Raw genomic sequence first — 18,736 nt, forward strand, 5'->3', positions numbered from 1 at the left:
AACCGAAAAGCGCGAAAACAAAAAACAAGAACAAACATAACTATACGTATAACTAGTTATCATAACCTACGAACTGTCACATATCGAAACACGATATCCGGTGTTATGACACTTAAGCTGTCAAATACATAAGAAGTTGCCAGTACAAAAAGCTACCAAAGACAGAATTAGTGTTACCAAGTACTGCCCAGTGTTGCACGATATTAAAAATTCCTACCAATTAGTAGAATTTTCAACAACTATGGAAAAACTGATAAGACTAGTAGAAAAAATGGAGACCATGAACATAAATATAAATAAAATGAAGGAAGAATACAAAGACCAAATGAAGGCACAAACAGAAAAACTCACCACTGATTTGGCCTCCACAATCGATGACAAGCTGAAACCACTCTTTGAAGAAAATAAGGTACTGAAAGACAAAGTAGAAACTCTAAACAACAAAGTCCGAAGCCTGGAAAAAGAAACAAGAAGGAACAATATTATTCTTCATGGAATCGATGAAACAGAGGAAAATAATAACGAGCTCCAAAAACTGGTCATTGAGGCATTCAGCACGGTGAGCACAGCTGCGGGATCAGAACCGTTCGATAAGTGGGAACTGAGTGACGTCTACAGACTGGGCAGAAAGCAAGAAAAGAAACGTCGACCCATACTAGTAAAACTTACCCTCGCATGGAGAAGGACAGAACTGCTAAAAAACAACAAAAAGTTTCCCCTGGACACCTATGTCACAGAAGACTTCCCAAAAGACGTCTTAAACACAAGAAAATAACTCAAAGCAAAGATGCAAGAAGAGATCAAAAAAGGAAACAACGCAGTGATTCGCTATGACCGACTCATAATCAGAGAAAGATCAAACGCAACAGAAAAAAGAAAAAGGTCACCAACGATAACACCAACAAAAAAGACTCCGATGAAGAAGTGCCCCAGAAGGCACCAAATAAAATACCTAATAAGACAAATGCTTTCGATCTCATGAACCGCCCAAGGGCAAATTCATATCAGTCCACGAGCGAACGAAGCGAAGAATAGCAATGAACGACAGACCCCCGGAAACACACCACAGTAGATCAAGCAACCAACATAAACTATCATTCCCCAAGACGAATAGCGGTCATCGTGGGGAATTATGACAGCAACCCTCCAACGAAAGAACCACAAACAAATCATGCGCAACAAAACTCTAACCAGTAACTAAACAACAAAAAACTACACAACAGAAACTTGAACAAAAAAACAATTTCAAAACAAACGAAGAACCTGTACGCAGAAAAACACTACAAAATGACATGAAACTGCAGGGAAAGAAAAATGAAGAGAATTGGAGGAGGCCTCCACTCAAAGAGGGGTCCAAATTAAATTAGTAAATAACATACACAAACTTAACACTAACTACTAGCTATAAGAAAATTACTAACAACACGCAAAAACTTTTAATGTAAAATTGGAAATTTGGAAATAAAGGCTTTTTTATTTTTTTAAGACTAATACGATACGGCACAGGATCAGTCGGAGTGGCGAGCCTTGGGGGAGGCCTATGTCCAGCAGTGGACGCCTACCGGCTGACATGATGATGATGATGATAAAGACTAATACTAAGTACGAATAGAAAAAAAAATTGAATAAAGATTAATCTTTATTCAAAAAACTTTACAAGCCTCAATTAATTAATTTATGTTTTATCCCTTTCTTAGATAGACAGATCAAGACAAACGATTAGTAGATTGAGGTTTTTATCGCGTTTATAAAACGCTATAATAACCAAAAATGTTTTTTTTTTGTTATTAGGAATCTATTGACAGGTGAGCTATGATCTGACAAAATTGCTCAAACATTATAGCCGCATATTTTACTGATAAATATTTCCGATACCTATTTTGATATCATTGTATTAAGTTGCATTTTATAGGAGAAATAGGAATGAATCACCAGATAGCCTATATTTTTAATTTTTGTAGGGGTTGACTTGATAACCAGAAACATATACCTATAGATACACTTGTGCATAATGCTTTGTTTTAATAACTTCATTTCTTAAATTTACACATATCTTTTTAAATACAATTTAAATATAAACTAGCCTCTATTCTCTACGTCAGACCATTATGTGCATTTATCATAGGAAGACTAAATGGGAATCTCTAGCGAGAATCACGAGTACAGAAACACAGTTACGAGGTAGGTTACCGTTCACACTCAAAAACTTTCCATTTTTTTTATACCACATCGGTGGCAATCAAGCATACGGCCCGCCTGGTGGTAAGCAGTTACCGTAGCCTATGGACGCCTGCAACACCAGAGATATTACACGCGCGTTGCCGACCCTTTAAAAACCTGTTAAAAAGAAGATTTAAAAAGAAGCCTTGTGTGGAGCCCTATTCCATTTAAAAAGAAGACTTATTTTTAAATGGAATAGAAATGAAACTTAGTCTTATTTATACCCGTGTCTTATATTTACCCCACCTGACCCTATGCCACACACACACACACACACACATACAAAGTCCCATAGTGCGTGCATATTTTGGCAACCCTAGTTAGTTACTCGGAATTTGCGTGGATCGGAGCGTTATTAGTTTAATAAAGGGTCGCGTTGTTTAAGCAATAAAATTTCTCGTTAATTGCGTTTAGTTCAACCACAAGTAACTTCGGAACACTATTGAGTTTGTGATAACTCTAACTTCCGCAAGTTGGAAAATTTAGAGCGGTTTCAAGCGCGCGTACGCTTGTTTTTGCACACACATGAAACCCCAACATGCATGTAGCTTGCATGTGTTGACGTGAACTCGTTAGCGTGAGCAAGAGGCCGATTCGAACGAACATTTTAACGACAAAATGATATATTATCTAAATTATATCATTTAGTTATCAGCGCGCGCATTTTGCTCGTACTCATATCTATCGTACGCCCGTAGATACAAGTGTTGGCGCGAGCCAGACACACGGGCGACTGAGAACGAAATGACAGCATTAAAATATTCTCAACTTTGGGAACAAATCAAATTATTTTATTAAATATCCGTAGTCAGCAAATCTTCGCACTATATGGGTCTACGGAGGGTTCAAGTCTCACCCAAGGCAGTAATTTTTCCACTTTTAAATTTATTCTAAGCTTAATAGCATCGTTCGCAGCCGTTTCTGCTTGTTAAAAATTATATATAATATACAATTGTTTGTTTGATTGTTCTCGTTATTGGGAAGTTAGGTATTTTATAATTGCACCTATCCAACTGTTACACGTTTCTGGGTTTTATCCTATTTCTAAAATAGTTGTTGTACAGTTAAACTAAACAACACAACAAAATCACCTACAACATTCATAATTTAAACATTGTTGTCAAACAAAGCATTCTCGATAAAGCGATTCCCTAGCGTACCTTAAACACAGTCTGACCAATTGTCAACCTTAATGCAACGCCATATGGTCGACTATAGGTCAGTTAAGTACAAAGTTTAATTTAAACCTAAAATGCTCCATTTCCAGCGTCAAATCGTGTATAACTGAAACACCTAATTAAGCCACAGCAGCATAAATTGTGCGTAGTGATGTGATTAGGAATATTCCCGTTCCCGATCTTGTTCCATTGTCCCGTAAAGTAAATTAAATACATTACCAGCAAACAGAACCCGAACTTACATATATTTTATAAGCTTGTATTTAAGTTGTAATATTTGTACGTATATACGTATGTAGGTATGTATTTAGAATTGTCTCGATGGGTACTTATTAGTTGCCTGTTGAATGATAAGTAAAGTCATATATAAAAACTTGTATCAAAAATGACATTTTAGACTTACTTTTTTGTATGATATTACTCAAATTTTAATAACCATGATGTATGTGTTTTGCTCATTGGAATATGTTTATATGTTAGAAATTCTTAAGATTTTTTCCTGGAATATTCACTTCAGGTTTTGAGGAAACCTTTAAACATTTGTACTTATCGGACCTATTCGGAATTATCACAGATCGAAGGTAATAATGGGTTGGACTCCTGGAAATAACATCCTACATTGATGTGTAAAATAGTTTTTTTTTCTATATATCTCTATTGATTCAAGCCTTATTGAACTTACGTGTAATCTACCATATGGTAAATCTACCATATTTGATATTTTTTTATGTAATAGGAAGCAAACGAGCAGACGAACCGCCTGATGGGAAGCAGTCATCGCCGCCCATGGACATAAGCAACATCAGAGGAGCCACTTATGCGTTGCCAACCTTTGAAAACCCTAAATACCTGCTTCTTGAAGAACCCCATGTCATAGCGCAAGGGAAACACCTCAGAAGGTAGCTCATTCCACAACTATTTGTTTATATAATTATGTTAAATTCCCTTATATTCCCCCGAGCCGCGAACATTCCCAAACACAGTACATCACTAGTTGCGCGTTTAAAATGAAAAATGGCGCACATCACGCGGGTTGGCCGGTAAACGGTAAAAAACGTAAATGGTCGACGTGATTTCGCGAAATGACCAGTGGACGTTGTTTACCTGCCCGCCCATTTATATTGTAATAAATAACTCGGCTGGACACATTGGATTGTTTTGCTGTCGGTATGGTAATTACTAATTGGGATGATGAAATACTATTTTTTTTTATAACAAATTGTAGTTAAATAAATAGAAAATGAACAAATTAGCACAACATTAGATACTAATATATATGGAAATTATACTAAAATATGAACCCTCAAATTTTCAAATTTTTTAACTTTTAAAATGAAGTAAAGGTTCAATTTTATTAAAAAAAAAGAAATAAGACAAATGCGGGTATTACGAAGGAAGTTTAGTTACTTACTTACTTCCGTTCTATTTAAAGTTGATTTTGAAGTAGGTACCTTTAAATTGAATAACAAAACTACTTAGAATAATTATGGCACTAATGTAATTTACATACAGCGAAATCTTGATAATCCGGCACTTCAATGGTCCGATATACCTATTACCTACCCAGTAATCCGGCACTCTATATCCTAGAACATTCTATATCCTAGTTTACTAATGTGCGCTTACATTATCGCCCTTCAATCTCTTTATAAATGGCTACAGTTTGGCAAAAAAGAGTAGAAATTAAAAAGTGGCAACACTGTAGTGTCGTCCCGTTTTTCTTAGATTGATTTGAAAGGGACGACACAACAGTGTTGCCACTTTTTAATTTCTACTCTTTTTTGCCAGACTGTAAGTCCCAGATAACAGTAAAATTTTCTTTGAATTTTGTATTTTAGTATACTGTATTTCTCCAACATAATAACACATCAAAATAATACGCAGATTTGCTCTATCTTCCAGTAATCCGAATTTTCCAATAATCCGGCTCACTTGTGTCAGCATTAGTGCCGGAATAGTCAGATAGTACTGTATTACAATACGTAATTTTTAGGGTTCCGTACCCAAAGGGTGAAAACGGGACCCTATTACTAAGACTCCGCTGTCCGTCTGTCCGTCTGTCACCAGGCTGTATCTCATGAACCGTGATAGCTAGACAGTTGAAATTTTCACAGATGATGTATTTCTGTTGCCGCTATAACAACAAATACTAAAAAGTTCGGAACCCTCGGTGGGCGAGTCCGACTCGCACTTGGCCGGTTTTTTTACCCAATTATAGACGTGGATAATAACGCTAAAATTACACAATAGAAAATAATAAAAACGCTCACGAAAAACCAATAAGCCGTCTATTTGATGTTTTTACAGCTAAAACGCCTACCATAAAATTGTATTGGCTTTTTTTATAGACGATCGGCCGAGGAATGCGTTCCTAATACCGCCCCAAATATTACGTGATATTAATATTATCGATCAGACCAATTCCTACCGCTTTTGAGGAACCAGTATAAAAAGCCCTATACGGGATGTTTTCGGGTCTCTATTTGTTCGATGTACTCCTCAATTAAGCTCTTCTGATGAAGAATGAAGTAACTCCAGGTTAGTACTAATCTTCTTTTATAGAATAGAATAGAATAGAAATAATGTATTCGTTAGCACACACAAATAGAAAGTTATATAGAACAGAGAAACATAAATAAAAGAAAAAGTGCCACGAAATGGTCTCACCTCAGCATGTTGCTGGCGACTTCCAGCGCTGATCTTCCGGTGAGACCATCCGGTGAAACAATCACGACAGGTAACATGAAATACAACAAAATTAATATATAATATAACATACAAAAGACAGAGACAAGTTAAAAATACTTATTACAATAGACACTATTATTACGTACAGCTGTTATATCCGGCCGAACTCAGCTTAACTTAATAACTAATAGGTGCAAGTAACGTTTAGGTACTCAATATATATCTATATAAATAATTAATGTGTAGCCGCTTCGGCTGTACGGTGCAGTCTAAATGTAGGTACGCGGAACGGAGAGCCGTGACGTCCCATGTATGTGACGTCGCTGATGTCATTCTGACGTATAAATGCTACCGGGTATGTGTGTGACGTCATGTGTCGTCAATTGGTCTTCGCTGGTACTTATGTTGCGCCAACACTACCTATATTGTTTCCCATATAGTTTAAAGTCATAATGTATTGTTTGTCCACATTTTCGTTAGTCATAATTTGGTTTTTCTCAGAAACGCGTAACTTTTCAGGATTGCCATAAAACAAACCTAACCTAACTCTGTAGGATAACCTGAGGAAAATCCTGTAAAGTTAACGGTTTCAGAATTATGACTAATGATAATATGACAATCATTACATTATGACTCAATAATTACGTCAAACAAAGGGTACCCTATGTTTACACCCCTAGCCTTATTTTGCGAAATGTATGCACTGAGCAATTTTTGCATATCATGAAAAACTATTTTGGTCTGCATATTATATTGTTTTGGTCGACATGGGGGCCTAGCGAAAACGTCGATCGAAACGTCAATAATGTATGAAGAATAGTCAAGTGACTTCGTAGCAACTGATCCCGATACGTTTTTGCTTTCTGTTCGGCATTTATCGATGTAAGATTATTATCATCTCGACTAGGCCTCTTCCTTGATTGGTTTTTTCGCAATTTCGGTATTTATGATAGAATCAAAAAATGGGATAAAAGTTACTCAGTATGTATTAGTCTTCGATTACCGCGATAGTTACTTATGAAATAAAACTATGAAAACGGATTATATCGCGCATAATGAATAATACATCCCGACGTTTACAGCGTTCGTGGCCAACGGGTGACGGGTGACTGTCACCCGTCACCCGTTGGCCACGAACGCCTGTTCATTATACGCGATATAATCCGTTTTGCAGTTTTATTACTCAGTATAGCCTGTAATATTGGGTGTTTTTTTCCATTCTTAGCCATATTATCCAGCCAGTTTGTCTAGACTGGCACAAGATAGAACCAAGTTCCGTAAGATCGCCGACATCCGCTGAGGATATGGCACAACAAGAAGAAGAGCCATATTATTAGTAACAACTATGTGAAATAAGAGAACAAACTTACGTCGGTCAGAACAAGGTGGTAGGCAAGTGGATAGAATGGGCGGGAGAAGGCTTGACGTATTCCTGGCAATGCGGGGCTCACGGGTTGCCGTTTGGCCATTCATATTTATATAAGTATCTGCAGTGTTACAGGAATTCTAATGACTGATTTGAAGGAGTCGTGTTTTGACAAAACGAAAGTGAAAATACTGTTAGATAATATAAACGCTTCAGGGTGAAAACAATGAAAAAATATTTTTTATCGCACATGAGACTTTTTTCTCTAAAGGTACCTGTTACAGAAGTCACTAGTGTTTTATTAAGGCAGAGGTAATTTTGAGAATGGCTAATGGCTAAGATCTATTAAACTACGTGACGATTTTGGATGAAATGTCACTTTTGACACTGCCAGATCAGATCCACAACTGATCCAGATCTTATTCATAACTCGTTATTAAAATCCAAATACGCCTCCTAGTTTTACATACAAGATGTTTACTCGCTCTATTTGTATAACAATTTTAGCAAAGAAAACTAGAGTTAGACCAAGAAAAGTCGGCAACCATTTTGATAGCACACGCAGTGCAAGTATTATTTATGCGTCATAATTTCATAGAAGTTTGACGTTTAAAATAACACTTGCACAGCGTGTGCTACCAAAATCGTTGCATACTTGTTTTGGTCTAACTCTAGTACCAGACAGAGACACAGAGACACACAGAGTAGAGTAGGTAGTAGTAGAGTATATATGCTTCGTAAATGTTCATGGCTTCTCTCTGGCAAAGGGATCGTGTGAATCTTACAGGTATCATTTTTCTACTCTCTCTAAAATAAATGTGACTTAAATGTCTGTCAACTAACATAAATACACCCAACCAGTACCAACCAAACCTTATGTCTGCGCATATAGACATACGTAGGGGCTTGATGGCCAGGACTTGCGCTGATGTGGATGGCAGGTTGATGAAATGACGAAGGCAGCAGGTTCCTCGAATTAACTACATTTAATTCGGTATTTTTACATGTTTTTTACTTAATTAACTTTATATGATTATTTATTAAAATTAGCAAAATTAAAATAGGTATAGGCTAGGTGGTAGTTCGGTGAGAACCGGTGTCTGGTAAGACATAGATATATGCTTCGTAAATGTTCATGGCTTTCTGGCAACGGGATCGTGTGAATCTTACAGGTATCATTTTCCTACTCTCTATGAAATAAATATGACCATAGAGTAACTTATACTAGAGCGGTACTGTCATAGTAAATTTTGTAACCCCAGTAAATTCACTGCCATCTGTCGACACACTTTAAAACTAAAAATTAAGATTTATAAAAATACGATAAAATGTATTTAAATATAGATAAATGATTTTTTTTAAATGCATTAATTATTTTTATGATTTTGACCCATGTTCTTTCACTGATATGCGTTAAAATTGTTAAATAACAAACGAAACCGTCAACGCCATCTATACGACAGTGGGCCAAAACTAGTGGCGCCCTCTGAACGAGAATCAAATTTTCTTGATTTTCGAGGCACGTTTTTTCCTTAGACTGTAAACATCTATTACGGAGTTATATCTATCTTTGATATGACTTAAATGTCTGTCAACTAACGTAAATACACCCAACCATAAGGCTTACGAGCTTCATCTCGTTCACCCTTTCAAATCGCGGAATTGAATGATAGGGAAAATTCTTTGACAGATCGGTATCTAGGTTAAAATATACTTAGTACAGAATTGGGGCCCGAGCCCCCTTTTATCCTATTACGGAGAAAAGGGATTATGAATTTAACTGTATTGTATGCGGTGACATGGTTTCTTTTTGCGAAAAATAAAAAAAGGTTTGTTTTCATACAGGCAATAGATAGCCTGCTGAGACAGTTTTCCGATTTGAAATTCATATAATTTTCAAGTTTTATACGTAAGTTTATTAAAATTATCAACAGTGTGCTGCCGTGAAAAAATGACCACACATTTTTGGGCCAGCCTGTATTTTGTGTCGTTGCATTTTTGTTTTTAATACGCGGGCAAAGTTGCGTGGTTAATTAAAGGCTAAAAGGTTAAGTTCCATTGTATTGATGGTTTTCTTTTCAATGTAACCGTTTCAAACCCCATTGACTTTAAGAGCACCTACAAGATGGTCCACTTATTGATAAAAGCACCGTCACCCAGAATTGCAGAAGCGCCCCCGTCACAGTAAACCGCCCCGTATTAAAAGCACCGTAACCGTAAAATTTTACAATTCGGTTTATCAGAACACAAGGCTGTAAAATAATAAAGTTAATTTACATTGTTGCAATTAAATTAAGGAAGGATATTGTTGTAGTAAACTAAGAATGTTTAGTTTTTTTTCTTGTTTTCTGTTTGACTATAAAGTCCTTGCTTGCTTACAAAACATAATTTACAAACTACAGCAGCGGTATCACAGTATTACAATTCTACAGGTTTGTAATGCAACAATATCAATAACTAGCATTTGACACGTTATTTGTCAACTTAACTGGCCATTGGTAAACCTTATCTCGTTGCAGTAAGGTTTGCAAATGGTCTGTTAACAGTGTTTTCGATGGTAACTAGCAATTGTTTGATGTCACTAAAACGACGAAGCATCTTGTGTAGAATTACCAGTCGAATAGAATTGCTAAACAACTAATATATTTTTTTAATATTTATCGAATTAAAGAATAAATACTCAAGATGAGTTCAAAATAAAATAAAAACTGTTGGGGTGTCTCAGGTTTTCAGTGGCTCAAGTTACACCGTGTATATTGTCTAAACGAATACATCTTTCAAATATAATTTTGATGTCAATGTACATTCGAGTAATAATGTTTATATATTAGTTTTGTAATATCATTACCCATTTGACAGTTTTACCTGATAATAGGCTTTTATGTTCATTACTGTCAGCTATCATATGTGACGGACGGTCGATAGATGCGGGTTCGAGTCCGGGCCGATTAGCCGCACGCATGTTCTGTAATCGATACTTTATATCAAAGAGAATAGAGTGTATAGAGGGTTATTGTCAAAGTACATTTTGTAGTCACAGTAAATTTCCTGCCATCTTTCGACACAGGATTAATTTTGATTTTTTTATTATATGTTCTTTCACTGATATGTTTTAAAAGTAGGTCAAAGATCTCAAAAAAAACTAACAAGAGACAAAATAAAGTAAAAAAAACCGGACAAGTGCGAGTCGAACTCGCCCACCGAGGGTTTCCGTACTTTTTTGTGTTTGTTGTTATAGCGGCAACAGATATACATTATCTGTGAAAATTTCTACTGTCTAGTTATAGTAGTTATCACGGTTCATGAGATACAGCCTGGTGACAGACATACGGACAGACGGATAGTGGAGTCTTAGTAATAGGGTCCTGTTTTTATCCTCTGGGTATGTAAGCCTAAAAATAAAGTAAAGAAGGGAAGAAGAAGCTATATGGTCAATATACATCAAATTGCGTAAACATACTCTCTATTTTCTTTAACTCTTAAATGCATGCAAATGTATGTATGTACACAACAAAAAACATATAATTATATGCATAATTAGATAAAACCTATTTGGTCTTGTATAATTATTTTGATCGTAAATTAATACGTAATAGTATTTATGTTTAAAAATAAATTTCTTTTTCAACACACTTGCTCAAAACGACGTTTTTATTCCACCGATTTTTGGCTCATAATCCTAGATATTAAACACGCGTGCTCTTTCAGTGTATTATTCCACTCGTGCTTTTTCATTATATTATCCGACTGAGTTAAGAAGGTAACTGATTGCTAATAATATGCATGGAAAGGGAGCCTTCTTTAATTGGTCGGACTGGCGGGCACCGGCGCGCCCGACCGCCGGGGCGAGGGGCGGCCGGCAGTATGACCGATGCAACACACAATACTAACTGTTTTAACTATTAAAATTTGATTAATATGAGTATCTTTTTTTTCTCGCAAGTGTGTTGAAAAACGTCGTATGAAACGCGTGTGCATTGGTCATTACACACATCGGCTTTCTTATTGCGCGCTCGCTTACATCTCGCGCGCACAATATCGCCTCGTGTGTAATGACCAACTTAGCACACTTGTATGTACTATTAAGAAGAAATGGCGGAAAATTGGGAAAATTTGGAAAAGTTGATGATTTTTAATTTGTAATTTAGGCGGTATTTTTCGCGGTTTGCAATTATTTATATTTAAAATCTTTATTATAGGTATATTATAAATAGTATAAATTTCAGATGGTAGTAAGATTTTTTTATATATCTTTTACCAATAATAATTATTGTATAATTATGTAAATTCTAACACTGGTTTAGCAGTGAAAATCGAAGTTTTAATTTTTTTTTTCAGGATTAGTTAACAGTTATGTAAGACATATATTAATTTCAGGCAAAAAGAAAAAATATATTTAAAGGTTAATGTTAATACCAAGAGAGGGAAATAGGGACAACGTGTGTATAGAGAAGCGGTGGTATCCCTTCCTCTTAAGCTGTCCTTTATTGTCTATGTTTATATATTACATGTAAATAATACTGAGTGTTCATTAGCTACACTCGATCACATTTATCTTGATAGCAACAGTCGGGTCAATGTATTAGTGGGGCTTCCATATTAGATTTCTTCCGCGAGTACGTCGGATCGATTCTCGCCGATAACATATGCGTGGAATTAGAACTTATAGATGACGCAAGTGCTTTTAATTTAAACCTGGGAGACCGAGCTTTGCTCGGAAAACATATAAAAACTCAAAAATGCGCGTCTAAGACCTAGCTAGATCGATTTTCGCCCCCGAAAACCCCTATAAGTATAGCAAATTATATCGAAATTGTTAGAACCGTTTCCGAGATCCCCGAAATATATAAATATAACATATACCCCGGTTTAATATTTTTGTTTACTTGTAGGTATTATATAAGCTCTTATTTCCTTTTTACGGTTCCGTACCCAAAGGGTATAAACGGGACCCTATTACTAAGACTCCGCTGTCCGTCTGTCCGTCTGTCTGTCACCAGGCTGTATCTCATGAACCGTGATAGCTAGACAATTTAAATTTTCACAGATGATGTATTTCTGTTGCCGCTATAACAACAAATGCTAAAAACAGAATAAAATAAATATTTAAGTGGGTTTCCATACAACAAATATGATTTTTTTGGTACGTACGGATAGTAGGGAACCCTTCGTGTGCGAGTCCGAATCGCACTTGGCCGTATTTTTTTAATAATGTACGTAAAGTAAGTAGGTTTTACTCATAATTACTCATAATTTATTTTGTAGCTTTTTTAATTCGCTCGTAATACAGTCAGCTAAACCATTAGATTACTCCTGCAAATACTCGTATTTATACGCACAGAAGCTAAGCTATACTGTACCATGGTTGCAATAAAGAATTATGATTTAATAATTTTGCTGACTGTACATGACATGGATAAACTTAAATTGCATAAGTCTTGTTTTTTTTACTTCTTATAAATTCCTTTATGTATGCTGCATGTACTTAATATTATGTTTATTACGGTATATCTACACTCAAGGAAACATGTAGACAATTTTTCTAAATCTTGATTTGTTTGCATCATATAAATACCTACATAATAAATAGTTCATTATAAAATCTTTACTGTTTCAATCATCAATATAACTAGCGGCATCTATTGACTCTAAGTCTGTGTGACGCACGAAGCTATACTTAAGTATAGAACCTACACCCATAGGGGTAGGTGGACTGAAATTGCATTAGTCTCGATTTATTTAGATCTTGTGTGATAGACTGCTGTTCGCTGCAGTACTAAAGAAATCAGTTCAGTACCTAAAGTTTATTTGTCCAAAATGGTTGGTTTGCAAAATTTTGTTTGTTTCTAATAGCCCTAATTTTATTTTTTAGGGTTCCGTAACTCAAAAGGAAAAAACGGAACCCTTATAGGATCACTCGTGCGTCCGTCTATCTGTCTGTCTGTCTGTTACAGCCTATTTTTTCCGAAACTACTGGACCAATTAACTTGAAATTTGGTACACATATGTAAGTTTGTGAGCCAAAGATGGACATGTAACGTAAACAAATTAATTTAACCCACGGGGGCCACTTTAAATGAGAAAAATTAAAAAATAAAGTTTGTCAAACTATATCGTGTTACATATCAAATGAAAGAGCTCATTGTGAGAATCTCAAATATTTTTTTTTATAATTGTAAGATAAATAGTTTGGCAGTTATTCAAGAAAATAGGCAAAAAAATACCATTCCCCCCTTTACCTCCGAAACTACTGGGTCAAAAATTTTGAAAAAAATACTTAAAATAGATCTTTACTTATAGATCACCGGAAAACCTATTAGAAATGTGCAGTCAAGCGTGAGTCGGACTTAATTACTTATTAGTTTTTGATCCGAGCCCTACGGGTTTTTTAAAGACACTTCACATAAAAAATACATTGTTCTCTTTTCGTTCTGCTCTTTCATTTCATATAGTTTGACAAAATTATTTTTTTCCTTTTTAAGGGTTCCGTTTTTTCCTTTTGAGGTACGGAACCCTAACAAACCTGTACAAAAATTCGGTGTGTTCTGTAATTTGTCCCAGCCCCCCGTGACCGCGGCCATACACGAGGCGGAGACAAATGGGAATGATTCATGTGAATACACCTACTCCCGTCTGTGCCCGACGGGAACAAATAGGAATAAACCCAAAACTTCAGTTATTTCCATAAATATCTTTAGTCAAAAAAGTTTCATTAAGTCTCGTTACATAAAAATCCTACAATTTTTTTTTAACTTAAACAAACAGAATTTTCTCGTAGTTAGACAAATGGAAGCCGTTCTGTAAGAGTAAAGCGTAAGGAAGACTTGTTATGCGATCCATTTGACTAAGTACTGCCTACAAACATTTGCATACGGCGCCGCGTCATTCCTAGGTCTAACACAATGCACTTAGTGCTTCCGTCTCAGGATCTCACTTACCTCGTAGGTATGCTAAGATATCTTTATACTAGCCTCCGCTTGTGACTCCGTCCGCGTAGAAGAAGATGTTAAGATATTTTAAACCCATTTTCACCCTGTTAGGGGTCGAATTTCTAAAAATCCTCAACATTTAAAACATTACTCAACACACATATTGACATTAGTAAAACCCCACATTTGAAAAATATATATTTCTGAAGGTTCTAATATCTTGAATGGTTTAATTAAGCTCTGCGTTGTATGTCAAGATACTGACAGTTAAAAAAGACTATTTATCCTGTAGGGATATACAGGGTGTCCCTAGCCATTGGACAAAGCCAAATGTACATATACATTAGGGTATTTAGAACCAGTATACAAAGTATCATAACCGGTGTAGCGGTTACGAAGAAATTAACAAATTACGATTTTTTAAATTGGAGCAGCCTGTATGTGTAGCTCCTGAGGTCATAAATAGTGTGAAACCTTCTTCGACCTTTTTGATTATCTTTTTTGTTTAATGACACTAATAAGATTCTTACTTTGGACAAATGTCATCATTGCCGAATATTTACGAACCAATTATCAACAGCACTGCCAATGATTAAAACAGTGTCTTTTTTTTGTTGTCCATTATTGGAAATAACTTATGTTTGAAAAATTATTTTTTTTATATTTTGTTCTTATTAAAAAAATATTAACGTTAGAGTATTCCTGAGAAGTAACCCTACCTGGGATTTCGGGATTTGTCCAATGGCTAAGGTCACCCTGTATGTTTTTGCTATTATGATAGTTTGCGGCTTTCCTCGTGTAGATTTGTTTGTAATTTACATACAACGCAGAGTAATTCCTAGATTAGAACTGTCACTTGCACAACGCTCTTATAGTGCTTCCATCTCAAAGTCTCACTTATCTAGTCTGATATGGTTAGTTTTCATACACGTTACTGTACGAGTGTTTTATTTTGTTTCCGCGAATTCCCTTGAAGCAGTTTTTGTGGCTAATTTTGTGTGTAAAATAAGTAGTTTCCATTATCATTAGCAATTGATTTTTCAATTAGTAATTGTCAAAACTAGCACAAATTATTGCATATACAGAAAATATTCCATTTGAACTAATATTTTTAGAAAAGACAGGCGAGTAAACTTTTGAAATATAAATATCTTATAGTAATTTTACTTCGATGTAACTTTGAAGCTTTATTCGGCGTCTTATTTTCGTCTGCAAACTTTAATTCAGAAACTGTAATTTAGGAAATTTAATTTAGTGTCTTAGCAATAAAAGGACAAAGTTCGTGAACAATATTACATTTCTATAGGCCTACAATATTAATATTGTAGGCCTGGTTATTTTAGGAAAAGATTACTACTGAAATTATTAAAAATTGAACTTTGCTCGAGCATTCTGTGAAGTTTTAACGGTCTCTGCTACCTAATCGGTAGTGACCGTGTAAGCACATGTAAGGTGTAAGCACGGTTACTAGGACATGTTCTTGTCCTGGGTTTGAATCTCGGTAATGGCCGTTTATTAATGTGATGACCAATTGACACATTTGTCAGAAACAGATATAGATGTTTCCTATACATTTCACAAATCATTTATGTACACATAATACATACAACATGAGCTTTATTGAGCTTCAAAATATTTAGATCACTACGGTTTCACTCACTAGTAGTTTTAGTCGCACTCGTGCCTGAGGAAGGACTCCCGAAGAGTCCGAAACATGTCGCCAAAAGCGACTAAAAATACAAGTGAGTGAAACCGTAGTGGTCTAAATATTTTGAAATATGTCTCACGATAGTTTAATTCGTTTATTGAGCTTACAGTGAGACTAGGTCGATTTGCGGAAGATTATCCCTTATTATTTATTGTTTATTCTCTACTAATTTGCCATTAGGCTAAACAGGAAACGAAAAAAGATCATGTGAAGGGTACACGGAAAGAACATGTCTAGTCACTTTAGTAACATTTTGAGTAATCGCGATTCTAAAATTTGGAACAATGTGAAAATGTATGTTAATTCCGTCACAAGGTTTTTTTTTTAATAAAAAAAAGTTGTGTTACATATATCATACAGTAGTAGAAAAAGATATAACTAATAGTTCACGAAGAGCTTAGCTCTACATTATGACTATTATGAGATAAAAATCTTATTTTCCGAAAAAAGTGACTGCACATGTTCTTTCCGTGTACCCTTCATGTTTCATATTTATCAGTTACAAGACGTGTAAGTCACTAAAGGTTTAAAAAAAATCAGTTTATGTCATTTATTGATTCTGATCATGTGTAGTGATAGTACATTATACACTAAGGGCGGTAAAGAAGAATTTACGAACGAGTGTGAATTGAAGCCCGAAGCCGAAGACGAGGGCTTAATTAACACGATTTCGTAATTCCCGTACCGCTCCATGCACACACAATGTTTTTCATCACTTTTGTGAGGATAAAAAGGGAAATAAATAAAACTTCTGCCTAATTTCGTACGTATACTACAGCCCTACGTCGAAATTTAGGATTTACGGACCGCATCGACTATTAAAAGTGTGATGAAAATTAAGTTAAGCGATATTAAAATATTCCAAATACTCCCGACAAACATTTTATTAACTTTGTGCTAGTTTTAAAAATTAAATTAAAATTAAATAATCATTTATTGCAGATCATAACAATCCATAGATTTCAAGGTAGATTTAGGTTTTAAGTTGTATCTAGTTAAATAAGAAATAATCAGTATTCTAAAACTAATCGTCTTCAAGGTCGCTGGAGAACAAAATTATGTTGCTGAGAATAAAATAGGACGATAAATAGGAAGTTCTATAAAAAAATGGTCATACATATACATATATTTATATCTATACCTACACGAAAAACACAAAATGATTTCATCATAATATCAATTTAATTGGCTCATATTCATAAAAAACACGCTAATGACTATAATAATAATATATTCTTTGTTGTGCACCACATAATGAAAAAAGAATACAGAAAAAGAACACACATTACATTAGGTAACAACAGGCGGTCTTATCGCTCAGAAGCGATCTCTTCCAGATAACCTTTGGGAAGCAGGAAATCAATAACTTACAACAATTAACGGGTAGTGCTGATACGAGATTACGTACTATACCGAGTAGAGACCACTTTAACCTGAGATGACCCCACGTTGGGCGCCACTTTTATAATCGACAAAACAACACTATAGTGGTTAAGGGTTTATACAACTGAGAATATTACAGTGTCAATATATTTCTCTTACACATCAATATCCCTTTTACTTCGGGCTTTATTCATTTTATGCAATGACACGTTTTTCTTGCGTGCGTCTAAGACCTTAAACTCATGATGATAATTATTGTAAATGCCCTATAATAATATTAATATCACTAAAATACTTACAAAACAATGTCACTATTCACAACACTTCACTATGTCACTACACAAATCTAAGTGTAACCACTAACCGTCACTCACTACTAAAATTCACTTTAGCACTAAGCGAACCGTTTCATACAAAATTCACTGCGGTCCATCGGACGAGATCGGATCTAAAGTTGATCACACCGCGCCGGCAAAGTTAGTAAAGTTAAGCACACCATATGCAAATCTCGTTTACGTATCGTAAAATACAGGACAAAATCGCCGCCCCTCGACACGTCCGTTCGTCGCGAGTACGCAACGTCAACTGAGGAAACGAAGCATCCTGCCCTACAGTTTTTCACGGGACAGGGATGGGGATGGTCGGAAAATGGGGTCCGCGTGGGTGCGAAGGGGATGGAGGAAGGAAGTTTCACGCTGCACGTGGTGCGATGCGGTCAATGGTATGTTGCAATGCCGTCTACGGTCATTGCCATACGGTGATTGGATATGGTTATTTTAATCGGGAAAAAATATAAAAATAACATATTTATTTCATATCATTTATTCCTTGCCTATTTTAGGGTGTGTACAAAAGGTCTTATGTATAAATCATTTCATGTCTCAACACAACCATGTGAGGGTATTGCAATACATTTAAGAGCTAAGAACTAAAGTACCTATACATAATAACATTTGATTAATTTAAAAATATGATTAAATATAATTTAGATTGTAATAATGTAACATTACATTATGACTTTCAATAATTATGTCAAACAAAGAGACCCCCATCCAAATATGGCATACAATATAGGGCATATTAATTTATATAACACTTTTACTTGTGATATTTCATTACTTACAGGTACTTTGCCTTTGAAATCCCTACCGCAAGGTTGTGGAATGTCAAAACGTACATTTAAGTAGGCGTAGAGTTGAGTATAATACACCAGTTCAGAAGGCTCAAGCTGAGTTTCTAAGTATTTTCCGAAGTTTCTTCAGGG

At 35.4% G+C, this 18,736-nt stretch overlaps 1 protein-coding gene across 1 annotated transcript in view; it reads right to left on the bottom strand.

Annotated features, from left to right (window-relative positions):
* LOC134746521 (uncharacterized) overlaps nucleotides 1-18,244 on the bottom strand; it is a 699,755-nt gene extending 681,511 nt beyond the window's left edge. Inside the window, exon 1 of the mRNA XM_063680935.1 lies at nucleotides 17,772-18,244. The gene's annotated coding sequence lies outside the window, so the exon portion shown is untranslated. The remainder of the gene's footprint in view (nucleotides 1-17,771) is intronic.
* Between the last annotated feature and the right edge of the window lie 492 nt (nucleotides 18,245-18,736).

Source organism: Cydia strobilella, chromosome 13, assembly GCF_947568885.1.
Source record: "Cydia strobilella chromosome 13, ilCydStro3.1, whole genome shotgun sequence".
In the NCBI taxonomy this organism is placed as follows: domain Eukaryota; kingdom Metazoa; phylum Arthropoda; class Insecta; order Lepidoptera; family Tortricidae; genus Cydia; species Cydia strobilella.